This window comes from Echinops telfairi, unplaced genomic scaffold (assembly GCF_000313985.2).
Source record: "Echinops telfairi isolate 266 unplaced genomic scaffold, ASM31398v2 ScPeMD7_3533;HRSCAF=4204_0, whole genome shotgun sequence".
Taxonomy (NCBI): domain Eukaryota; kingdom Metazoa; phylum Chordata; class Mammalia; order Afrosoricida; family Tenrecidae; genus Echinops; species Echinops telfairi.
This window is the reverse complement of record NW_022107431.1, coordinates 69,006,030-69,019,360: the sequence shown is the minus strand read 5'-3', so window position 1 is coordinate 69,019,360 and position 13,331 is coordinate 69,006,030. Positions and strand designations below refer to the sequence as shown.

At 38.7% G+C, this 13,331-nt stretch overlaps 1 pseudogene; it reads right to left on the bottom strand.

Annotated features, from left to right (window-relative positions):
* Positions 1-1,688: 1,688 nt before the first annotated feature.
* Positions 1,689-4,594, bottom strand: LOC101656822 (annotated as a pseudogene).
* Between the last annotated feature and the right edge of the window lie 8,737 nt (positions 4,595-13,331).

Sequence of the window (13,331 nt, the reverse complement as noted above, 5' to 3'; positions counted from 1 at the left end):
TGAGTGTAAACTTAGCTCTTGGTTTATTGTATATGGCTTTTATTGTATTGAGGATTTTCCATTCTATTTTTTTGAGAGTCTTTATTACGAAGAGGCGTTGGATGTTATCTAATGCTTTATCTTCATCAATTGATATGATCATGTGGTTTTTGTTCTTGTTGATGTGGTGGATTGCATTAATTGTTTTCTGAATGTTGAACCATCCCTGCATCCCTGGTATTAATCCCACTTTGCCATAATGTATTAATTTTTTGTAAGTTGTTGAATTCTTTTGTCCAGGATTTTGTTTTGAATTATTGCATCTATGTTCATGGGAGAGAAAGGTCTGTAGTTCTCTATCCTTGTGAGGTCTTTCCCAGTTTTAGTGTCAGGGTGTGTTAGTCTGGGTATATTAGAGAAACAAATCCACAGAAACTCAAATGTATAAGAGAGAGTTTTATATAAAGGCTAAGTGCACATCCAAAAACATCCCAACCAAGTGCTGCCCAAGCCCACAAGCCCAACAATAGTCCTTATGTTTGACACCAATCCACAAAGTCCTCCTCTATCTCACAAAATGCACGCAGTGATGCCAACTGCAGGAGGAAAGCTGAATCAGTGAGCATGTAAGCATCTCAGCGCTGGCAGGGTCTCCACACAGCTTCTCCAGCATCCAGGGCCCTATCAGGGTAGGTCCATGTGGCTTCTCCTCATGAATATCTTGCAGGAAGTGAGCCTTACCTGCTGAATCAGGGAACTGGTTAACGCAGCTGCACCCTGGTCCAACCATGAGAAAGCAAGAGACCCGAGAACAAGAAAGGCGAGGCTCACCGAGCCATTTATCCCCCCCAACACACACACCTTTCAGTTATCTCCACATGTGTTTATCGACCAGGTTGGCACAATAAACATTAACTATCTCACAGGGTTATGCTGACTTAGAATGAATTTGGGAGTTTGCAATCCCTGTTTAGTAATTTTCTGAAGGACAGTTTCATAGGTATAAGAAACTTCATTTATTTTTTTAAATTTAAATTTCACTAACTCACTAACTCAAATACTTCAGGTATTTGATTCAAAGTAGATAATAAATGATATGCACACAGATATCTCTAAAGAAGGTCCTTAGTGGTATGACTGTTTTACACTAGTCTATTAATGTCACGGTTGTCAGTTGATGCACCCAGCTATGCACATTTTAAGAAGCAGTTCTACATTGTAACACTTGAGTTACTGTGAATCAGAAGTAAATTAAGTTGGAAGGGGTTGGCTTATTTCGCTAGTTTGTTCATTTAAATCTGTAAAGATGTTTCATTAATATTTAGTTTACAATACAGGAATTAAATTAGAAACACTAAATGCTAGGAAACCTCCTAAATGGGAATGGAATGAAAAAATAATAGCTCATTGGATTACAATACTTTGGAGGTCTGTGCACAATTAAAATCATGATGGAGGAATAGTTAATGAGATGGGGAATCAAATGAACTACTGTGGGCTTAGCCAAGAAAAGTTGCTTTGACCTCATTTTGTTTGCCCTGATCTAATACTGTTTCCAAAGTACATTCCATGTATTTTTGTGAGGGATAAAGTCTTAAAAGCTATGTTCTCTACTATTTACGCGAGGAACATTTTCTTTTCTTTTTCTTTTTCTTTTTTTTTTTTGAGGTGACAGGAGAAAAGCCTGTATTGAGTTGCCAGCCCTAGCTCTATTTCTCCTCCTGCACAATCTCGGTTCCCCGGAGCCGCCCAGTCTGGCAAGCAGCAATGAGACCCACTTTGCGGTCTTCAGGGCTATCTCTGAGGAAGGCTGAGGGTTTGCCAATGTGCTGATGGAGACCACCTCTGAAGGGACGCTCCACAGGGCTCATGGCCACACCCCACAGTGAGGCCACCAGTTCCTCTTGTCCTTCTACTTGTGATGGGCACTGCCAGCCTTCAGGGTGGGCTTGTCGATACGGCCACCACCAGCCACCACCCCAACCACAGCTCTGTTGGCCCAGGTGATGACCTTCGTGGAGCCTGAGGCAGCTGCACTCTGCGTCCTTGGTCTTGGGGTGGTGGGAGATGGCAGTGGCGTCGTTCCCAGGGGCCCATGCTAGCTTGCACGGTCTCCAGGCTTCTCCTCTAGACCTCACACGATGGTGCCCCCCGGCATGGTGCCCTCCAGGAGGACATCGCCGTTGCTGAGCTGGGCCTTCTCGTCGCAGGACGAGAAGGGCAGTGTGTGTGCCTTCGGCTGCGATGCACAGTTCCGTCCATTTCTTATTCCGGTGTGGGTCTCTGAAGACGTGGATTGTGTCCTTCACTGTGCCCTTGAAGTGGCCTCAGAGCCCATCGCCCTTCTGATGCGTCAGGTGCGTGCTGAGCACAGAGCCGGCGCCGGTCCTCTACCCCTGATGCTGTGGCTCGCGGCCGAAAGAGGACCAGGAACATTTTCAAAGCCTTTGTATTTTGAAAATTTGTAATCATGAACATGAAGAATATTCATTTGTTTCCAAACTAAAAACTATTTTATAGTGAGCCTTTCAAGTCACTTCCCTTTCCTATCTCATTTAAACTCTTGACTCTTTCAAATAGGAGGGAAGGCTGAGCTCTGAAAAAAGTGCTCCCTGTTTATGAGCCCGCAGAATGTTCCAGGACACTCTTTCCTTCGTCCTCGTTCCCTCCCTTCGATGCCTGCTATTGTTTCCATTGCCCTTTTCTTCAATTCCCCTTCTTTTTCTTCCCACCTTCCTCTTCTCTCAGTCCATTTTTTCCTCCTTTTGTTTGGATCCATTTCCACCCACTCTCTGTGACCCCCTTGATTCTATTACCCATTTTCCTCTTACTTTTTCTATTCTTTCCCTCTACTAGCCTTATTATTCATTTATTAACATTTTTTATTTTTCATTTCACACACCTAGGCTCATCCCTAACAAAGGTCTTTCATATTCCGTTGAAGTGCGATTTGACCAGTAGTGAGGTTTTTCCCTCTGTATGATTCCATAAAAGGGCAGGTCATTTTTGCTGGTTTCTCATTGGTCAACAACGAGAATTTACTCAAGGAATTCAGGACAATTCTCTTTCGTAACCATGTGCTGTTTTCGTTTTTTTCCACCTGTAGGTGAACGTTGAGAGACACATATTAATAGAAATGAAAGGATGATTTGATTTGACGCTAGTTGCTCCCTAAGTTTCTTTCCCTAATTCAGAAGGCAAAAACAGGCAGATTCTTTCTTTACACACAAAGGCAATGCAAATTATAAAAGCTAATTTTAGCAAAATTTCAGTTTACTTCATGTTACTTCTGACTCACCAAAACCCTGTAGGACAGATTAGAACTGGCCTGTAGTGGTTGCAGTTCTTACATAAACAGATTGTCTGTCTTTCTCCCATTTAGCAGCTGTAGGTTTAAATCGCTGACCTTTCAGTTGTCAGCCCATCGCTGAACTGCTGTGCCACCCTATGCATCAGAAAAGTTGGAAATGACCTTCACCCAGTGAAATCAACTGGGGTCAATAGATTGCATTACATTTAAGGTGAAGACAATAACATTGGTTGTATTTTGTAGTAAGCAACACCAAGTAGCTTCTAGTATAGCTCCATCAAATACATTGTCTCATACGTAACCTATGTTGATTTATGTAATAATCCTCATAAAAACTCTGACACGGTGGCATTTTATTTGAAGTTTACAGATGATAAAATTGATTCTTAAATAAATAAAGTAACAAATTCAAAGTAATCCAGGTCACACATGAAGATTCTAAGGATTAAAATTAGATGTCTTATCCAAAGCATATTCTCTATTTCACTCTCTGCTTTTCTAATAAAAACTCCAATGAGATTTTAAGCATAAAACATCCTCTGATTTAGAAGGAATAGATCACATCTCTGAGTAAAAGCCAGGATGCCTCATAAGGGCATCATGGAGTCTGTGCTAGCAATGTCCATAACCTTAATAGAGACTTACAAAGACTGGAGGTATAATTTTTTTTATGCCATCTATGATGAATCATTTATGAGTTAATTATATATTGTATTGTATAGTAATAAAGATGCCTCTCTCATATTTGAAAAATGTGGCCTTTTATAAAAGGATGCAAGTCGAGGACAGCATTTTAAAATGGTAAAAATGTTTCCACATGACAAAATGTATAACTATGTGAATAATTAGAGGTTTAGATATTTATTCTCAGTTTCACAATAATCCATTTAATGCCTCTGACATTCACAAGTCGGAAGGAATCTCTGTGGTGACATGGCCCTTTGAGACAGCACTGGACTCATGTAGAATCTTCTTTTCTTTATTCTCCCCTTCTCCTGCTACTTAAGCATTATATTGGGTGACAAGGATGAGAAAAAATAATTGCAGCATCAGCTGTGAATAAGCGATGCCAGAAAAGTTGAGTTCATGTCTGGTAAAAGATATTTCGTAGGTCTGCAAAGCAAAGGTATTCAAGCAAGGCATTACCGTTCGAATAATACTTCTTTTTTATATGGATGCGTTTAAATTTTAACTATGCTGCTGGTGAAGAATATTGACAGTACCGTGGGCTTCTAGAAGGACAAACCAATCTACCTTGGAAGAAGTATGGCAGTCAGCGTGCTCCCTTGGGGGCACGTTGGACATGGTGTCAGGAGAGACCTGTCCCTGGAAAGGGACATCAGGCTTCGTAAAATAGAAGGGCCATGCAGGGAGGAAGGTCCTCCGTGAGGTGGATCGGGGCTGTGGCTTCAGCAATCGGCTCAAGCACAGGGACTCTTGTGAAGTTGGTGAGGGGCTGGCAGTGTTTTGTACCGTGTGCATAACATCACTATGGGCTGGAACCGACTGGGTGGCACCTACAGCAACACTATTTACGTGGAAATTGTAACATTAAAAAAAAACAGACTTGATTACTCATAAAAACCGACTTGATAACTCATAACTCCTAAGTGTTTGCTAATACTAAGAATAACTCACAGCCACCAGAGCCTAGTAGGTCATTTTTCTAGCCAGACCTAGGCAGAAAACAAATGATGATTCTTCTTAGACAGGAAAGGTTATCACTTTTAGTTTTGTGAGGGGTTCCTCAGATAATTGTCAATGCTTAGGACAGAAAATTGGAGGTGCCCAAGGTATACCCAGAGCACAGATTCATCATGAGAAAAGACACCTAAGCATATTAGAAGTTACGTCTTAACACTTCTCAGCCTTTTGGCTTAGATCAAGTGTGGAAGTTGCGTTTTAGTGAAGAAGCCCTAGGGGAAGTAGTGGGTTAGATGTTGGCCTGCTACCCACAAGGTGATCCATTTGAACCTAGCCCTTGCTCCATGAGATCATCTATCTGCTCCTGTGAAGATCTACAGCCTCAGATGCACCAAAGGGCAATTCTACCCTACACTAGTTCTACTCACAATTGACTCAATGGCAGTGAGACAAATGTCTCTTAGTGGCACTGACAGTGGAGTGGCTCCCAGGGAGAATGCTATCTTTTATTTCAGTAAAGATTTATAACCTTGGAATTCTGATATAGATTGCTAGGAGTCCATTCAACGTGATGGCATTGTGTTCTGCTTTGGGTATGTGGAGTTAGCTTTCTCTATCTCACGAGGGGACTAGATTCCTTCTGGTATATACTAATCCTCCCATCCCTGATCCTGTACACTGTGAAAGCTTTACACTTCATCCATACACACATTTTACTTCTCGATTTACTGAGGATGTTGAGGAGAGTGAGGAGGGATGCTGCATATGAAACCAAGTTAACTGCCTAAATTTGAAGTGATTTTTTTCTTTAATTCTCTGATCGTTTCTCAGAAGAAGAATCTCATTTAGAGTAAAGCTTAGTATTACATTCATCCGTTGCTCATTTCACCGCCTTCCCTCTGGGCTTGCCATTTCTTCCCCATTGCTTCTCATCTCTCTTCTTTTTCTGTTTGCTGATGCATTCTGAACTTGGAAAGGGATAAGGGCCTGGTGTCTGTAGTTGCTGTCACTCTTTCTGGTCAAGATGGATGTGCCACGAATAAAGCTGCCTCTCAGGTGGATTCATGGTGCAGGCTTTCTGAAAACTTTGCAGGACACACCAATGAAGAGAGAAATCCACTCCAACCTTGAAGGAACAGGTGTGAGTTACTGGAATTGCCTTGCTCCGTGGCCAATTATTTGAGCAGCGTACCAGCAAGATGATTCAAGGTCAGCTTTAAATGTGGATACTCCCAAACCTTTGTGGGAATATCTAGAAATGAAGGAATGAATCTTTAGCCACTCTTCCCTTTTCTCTGTCATCTATCTGCACAGTTGTCTCGGACTCTAGCCTTCCTGTGCTCACGGAACCATCAGCAGATGGGCACATGTACTGTGGAAGCACATAGATGATCAGAAAAGCAGATGTTGGTTTCAGCTGTCAGCATTTCTCTCACAAATACCTGTCCTGAATTTCAAGTTTTTGAGGCAAAATTATCACAGTGAAGGCAGAAGAATTCCACAGTGCAATTGCTTTGGTGTCCCAGGGGAGCCTTTCTTTTATTCTCCTCACACCGTACAGCCAACTGAGGAGATTCCACTTGAAGAAAGATTTGTTTCATTTTGTTTGGGTGTGTGTGATCAACATTTATCAAAATTCTGACATACCTATTGCCAAGTGCCAATTGTTTTCTGATGGCTTTAGGGTACACTTGCCCTGTAGTCCAGCCCATTTAGCTAATCGGTGTGTCTTATTCAGAGTACACTAGAAAACAAAAGTCGGGACTTGACAACACTGTAAATCTACTAAAATAATTGAACGGTATGTACTACATGGTGACTTCTATGGCATGCAAATGATGCCACTATAAATACATTGCACACAGAGCCTTATTGATGTATAATTTACTAATGAAGAGCATACAATAAAGTACAAAGAATTTAACCCATTTAACGTGCAAAATATAAATACATAGGAGTCCTAGAAAATGGAGGAATTGGTTGTATAGATATCTTCACCAACCCATTGCAAATTAAGACAACTCCTTGAAGCTCATAGTAACCCTTGAACAGTGGGTTCCATGCTAGGCTACTAATTGGAAGGTTTGCTTCTATGAAGATTCACAGCAGACAGAGTTCTACTCTGGCCTGTAGGATCGCTCTGAGTTCTCTCACCACCACTATATGGTCACCTGCTAAAATATTACAAAGATAAATCAGTGGTCCTGAATGATAATAATCCAACATGGATTTATTTTCTTAAATGAAGTTAATAGATCTTCTTTCATGAACATCAACATATGATATCCAGCTTTACATTAAATTTAAGTATACATATAATATGCAACTTCCTGGATCAGTGTGTGTGATGGAGGGTGAGGGAAGTTGTGACCCAGTGAATTACTTGACATTGTACTTTTAATTTTTGTAAGTCAGTCCAAATGAAGAACTTGGGCCATGTAGACTGAGTACATTTCCTCTTTTCTTGAAGGGTCTAGGTAAAAGAAGGTGAAGGAAGACGATAATAGGTTTATATGATTCACTTGTGAGTGATTGTTGATAGGGTACATTGTGATTATAAAAATTTGTCAACTTACCAATGCTATAAATTGCCTCAGAAGCAAGAGAGGTGATCTCGCTATCATCAAGAGGCAGGAATGGAATGTCTTCTTTACACCCTGTGATTCCTGGGCACTTACCTTCCTAGACCTAGACAACAGAAAGTTGAGACAGCAGAGGACCAGCAGCAGCAGAACCAAGAGCCATAGCACAAAACAGAGGGCCAGCTTTTCAGCCTCGGGATCAAGAAAAGTGGAGTGTCTTTGGAAAGGAAGCTCCTTTACAGAGTAGTGTGCTTCTAGGAACTTAATTGGGAGAGCTGTGCTTGCAAACACATGGATCTAGGATTGAGTGCCCACAGGCTGAGACTAATGGCAGACTGGTGTTCCCATTGAGCATTTATCATGAGCACTAAAAGAGCCATGTAACATTGTTTAAATAGGGCAGGGCTGAGGGGGTTGTGTGAGTGAGGGTCCACGAGGAAGAGGTTGTTCTGAACAAAGGACTATATCCTGAATATTTCTGATCCTGAATAGTGACTTATTAACTTCCCTAATAAGCCCCCAAAATATGAATACAGTGAACCCTCCCCACTTCGCGCTTCGACTTCCGCGGCTTCACTCTATCGCGGTTTTTGCGTAACAGCGCATGCTCTGTCATTACTGCCACTGATTGGCTCATACTGTACACGCTTCTGTCTGCATCGCTACGTATCGGAGCTATGTATCAGATGCATTTTTGCTTTTGTACAATGTACTGTAATTGTTTGCGATTTTTAAGAAATTTTATCTAAGCCCTATGATGGCTCCTAAACGAGCTGCTTCTTCTAAGCCTTCTGACAATAAAAATAAGTGCCAGAGGAAGATGCTCACCATCCAGGAAAAGGTAAAACTTTTGGATATGATCAAAGATGGCAAGAAAATTGTGGAGGTTGCACGCCATTGATTACAGTATTTGTAAGAACTATGTATAATAATACTGTATGTGAAATATGTAATACTGTAAACTAGATGCCATAAATAATATAATAAATAATAAATGATCATTGTAATGCCCAAAATGTTTTACTGTATTTTCCCTTTTTCGTTTAATAAATTGGGTAATATGAGTGTAATGGTGACAAAAGGGTGTTTTTTCATGTCCTCTATGCTCTAACTACGAAAATATTTGATTTACAAATAAGGAATCCTACTTCGTGGAATTTCATTTATCACGCTATGGTCTAGAACCGATTAACCGCGATAAACGAGGGTTCACTGTACTCTCTGTGAGTTTTATGAGGCCTATATAATGAATTGTGGAACTCAGCAGAGATGGACAGGGGCCTTAGGAGGGATAGTGGTACCAGAATTGATGAGAAGTTTGGACTAATGTGGGGTTTGATTCTCCTTTCTCCTTTTGAAGTCAGAAGAGGTCAAATGTCCCCCCACCCCCACCCCCACAAACTTTTCATAAGTGTGTATCCAGGGGATGACCAACTAGATACAGTGGGTGTGGAATGAAGTATTCTACTTTGGTTTTTAGACTATTTAATGCATGCATTGATACTGGTTCTGTGACTAGAGCTGTAGGTCATGCATGATCCAATCTGTCATTCTATATGATGTCTGCATTTCCCTGAAAGGAAAGTAGACAATCTACATTGTTCAGAGTTTGACAGAACCACCTTCAACCCATTTACATTCAGCATTTGTGCATATTACAATTTAAACGTGCTTCTAAATTTGGATTATGTAATGTAATGGTCATCAAATGAACAAGTGTCTCAAATTATTTTATTGAAAATAAACTACAAATAGAAATAATTAGAACAATATATGTATAGGTAGATAACAAGATAGCAGAATGACTGCCTTACCTACTTTTATTTTAAATTCTTTGTTAACTGGGTTTAGACCAAAAGAAAATTGGAATTTAGACAGACCAGGACACCTGGCCCAAATTTAGAACCTGGCAAGATTTTTTGAAGTTTGATTCACCTTTATTTATAGCAAACCTCCTCATTTGTGTAATTTGCACCCAAAGTTACTATGAAAGCATAACAATTAGGTAGGCTTTTGAGAACGAGTTATCCAGGTCACAGGGAACATAAGTTTACATTAAGAAAATCATAATTAAAACAAATATTTTACACATCCTCACTAAACATAATAATAGTATTTCGAGGGATCTCATGTACAGTGAAACACAAAGAGGAAGGGGAAGAAGAGGAGAAGATGAAGAAACCATTTCCCCTTACCGCCTGATGGCATTTTGAAAACCTTTGTTCTTTCTTGCAAGTATAAACACCTGAAGTAATATATACAAAATTACATAAAATGAGCCAAAATCACATCTTTTCTCAGCAAATATTTCATGGAAAAATTAATAAAGATAAACAGTAAAGTTTGAACAAACAAATATAAAGATAAATTACGTGTGAAACGTTTGCTGTGTAGCTCAGTGAGTATACAGATGTTTCTAGCATAACTCAATTTATGCATTTGTTAGATTACGATGAAAACATTACATTATTTGAGCTACTTCCGTGGTTTCTGTATTGGAAGGTTCAACATGAGACAATATAAAGTTTTAGGAGAAAAATTGCTCATTAAAAATTCTTTATGGTATATGCTGTGTTACTACAGCGAAGTAAATTTTTTATTTAAAAATAATTTTCATAAAGCAATTGAAGTAAAGATAAATTGCAAATAAAACAATGAATTCCTCAAGGTCATAGAAATAGCATGCGAATGAAGCTGATTCCATTTATTATTCAGAACCCCTATCACCACGTCAATTATGACTCAGTGAGACTGTGAGACCCAGAACTACTTCGCCGTGGGGTTTCTGAGGCTCAAATTGTCTTGGAGGCAGACAGGAGACAGGTGCATCGGCCTCCCTTCAAGAGGCTGGTGGGTTCAAGTGGCTGAGCCTGGTCAGCAGGCCAATGGGTAAGCCACGGAGGTGTTCGGGCTCATTGGATTTAGAAAAGAAAGCTGTTTCAATTGAAAGGTTGAAGTAAAAAATGATCAAAGTACTAAAAACCAGAAGGCCACCAAAATTGTTGATTCCAACTCATAGCAACTTTCTATTATAAAACAACACTAATAAAAATAAGGTTTTTAACACAGTCCAAAACAAAACTTGACTAGATTCAATTGCAACGTACAGTGACCATCCGTATGGCTTCAGGGACTGAAAGTCTCTGTAGAATCAGCTAGGCTCAATTATCTTGGTGAGAGCAGCTGGTGGTCTTGGCTGGCTGGCCGCCTTGTAGTTAGCGCTTCAAGAACTAGCCCATAGCATAACCAATTCTTCCAATGGAAAGACAGTTATAATAGTCTTGCTTTTTACATACAATGCATTAAATCCAATTACAGCTGTTGTGAACCATTAATTGAAATATATGACAGGAACTTAATGTAGAAATTCGGATAAAAATCATATAGGAATAAAAGTTTAATATTGCATGGTTAAAATACGAAACTTTACATTATATAATCTATGAAATGGAAATATCCTGCTTTTGATTTTTGTGCACATAATTTACCCATGTACTCAAGCAAGCTATATTATCCCAGAAACTTCAATAAAAGACTTGGTAGTCAATTTAATTTATATGATGACATAGAATAACTCTGAATTCTTTTATATTAATGACCTTGATAGTAAATACAAAATAATACTTGGTCTTGGTAGCATAGATTTTTCCCTTTGGTGTTCAACATTAATTTAAGATAAATTTGAGTCAATAATAATGGTAATAAATTAATAAGTCCGACTAAGTTTCTTACACTGGCATTGAATTATTTTGTAACATTTTATTTCCATTTATTTCAAAATTAACTGGAATGTTTAATCAAGTGTGTATTAATGAATGGGGTACCACAAACCATCCATTTCTAAAGCTCTGAACAAATCACAGTAAATGAAACACAGTATGCAAACAGGATGATGTTAACTTGTATTCTCACAAAACATGGGTAAACTGAATGAATATGGAGAACATTCAAGATTTACTTTGGAATTCCTTGCTGTTGTAAGATATATGTGTGGAAACAATATTTTGATAGAGTTTCTGTTTACTTTGAATGCATTTATGTTCTGTTTGGCTATAGAATGAAATTGGAAAGGTCTAAGGTTTTGCAGCATGCAAATTTGGTAAGATAGAAGAATCACAAATAGATAAAACTTGACAAGTTTTATCCTATAAAAATAGCTGTGAAAGGAAAGGACTCTGAAAACTGACAATAATGTATTTTTTAAATAATTGACATAATATGTGTATGCACTTCAGTCAAAACACAGAGCTCAGAATACCTTTCTTTAACATTTTGTTCTCAAAGAGTAAATTGAAGTGGTCAAGAACATTTAATGCATTAATTATAAAATGCAACTATACGAACATCCTAGAACTCATATGCAAAAATGTTCATGAAATTATTAAAAATAGTAAGTAAAATAGTAATTTGGGGCTGATGTTATTTCTATTATGAAGATAACACTAATAACCTTAAATCTTTCTTTAATTTTTACTAGTGTGTTTTATTTATATGTGCTAATAAAATTATTCTGAATATATATTTTAATAACCCAATGTATGGGCTTACTGGTCACCTAAGTTGTAGGTTGTTTATGAGCCTTCATGTAGTCCACTTTCTTGAATTACTTGCTCGACATACATATTGGGGAAGTGTGGTGAAAGAATACAGCCCCGATGCGTGCTTTTACTAAATCTAAACCATAAAATGATTCCTAGTTTTTCTCAAATGATCTATGGATAGGGTCAACTTGAGCAAACTTAAGGTTCTGTTATTTTCATTTTCAAAAATTTACCATCCAGATCACTCTAATTCCTTTACGTAGTCAGTAAAATACAAGTAAAACTTTTTCTAGTATTTTCTGTTTTGAGCCATGATCCATCTGTTGTCAGCAATCATATTGCTCATTCCATACCCTCCTGCACTTGACATGAATATCTGGTAGTTCCTTGTTCATGAAATAATTTTGTTAACTGCAGTCATTTTTTTATAATCTGTTTCAGAACCTTTCTTGCGTGTGATATTATTGATGTTATTCACTATTTTTTACATGGTGTTAGGTATCCTTTCTTGGAATGGACACAGATAGGTGTCTCTACCAGTAATATTTCAAAAATGAATTCGGAGTTGGAAATCAGATAGATAACCACTCATGCCATCATTAGCAATGAAAATTGAGTTAGTGATACAATAGAAGCAAGACCCTTTTTATTATTATTAGGAGGGTAGAGAGATTCCAGGAAATTAGCAATTATAAGAAAATTCTTTAACCAGCCTGTTGGCTTCCAGCTAAGTCTGATTAATGGGGATGCTATGTATGTCATAATAGGACTGTGCTCTACAGGGTTTTCAGTCGGTAAATTTTGGGAAGCAGATTTCCAGCCCTCTCTTCCCAGACACCTGGAGGTGGACTGAAGCCCTCCCCTTCGGGGTTAGCTGCTGAGTGCATGGCTATTTCCACAACCAAGGCTGCAAAGGGACTTTTTTATGAAATAAAAATGTGTGGTACACAATTGATTTTCTTAATATAGATTGATAGTGCATCTGATATTCTAAAAATGATTTTTCAGTGGAGAAGAAGCATTGGCTAATACAAAAACAAAAGGGGTGTTTGCTAGCAGGAGATCTTTTGGCGGGTAGGTGACTGTGAGGAAGGTTCCATCTGATCTTCTCACTTTCAAAGAGAAACAGGGAGTCGGACCACCAGATGACAGTAAGATTGAACAAAGAGGATTGGACAGTTATGAAGAAAGAAGTTATTGAACAGTGATGTAGAGAAATTTCTGAGAAAACAGGAGATGGGATGGACTAGGGAAATGAAGGAATTTAATACATTT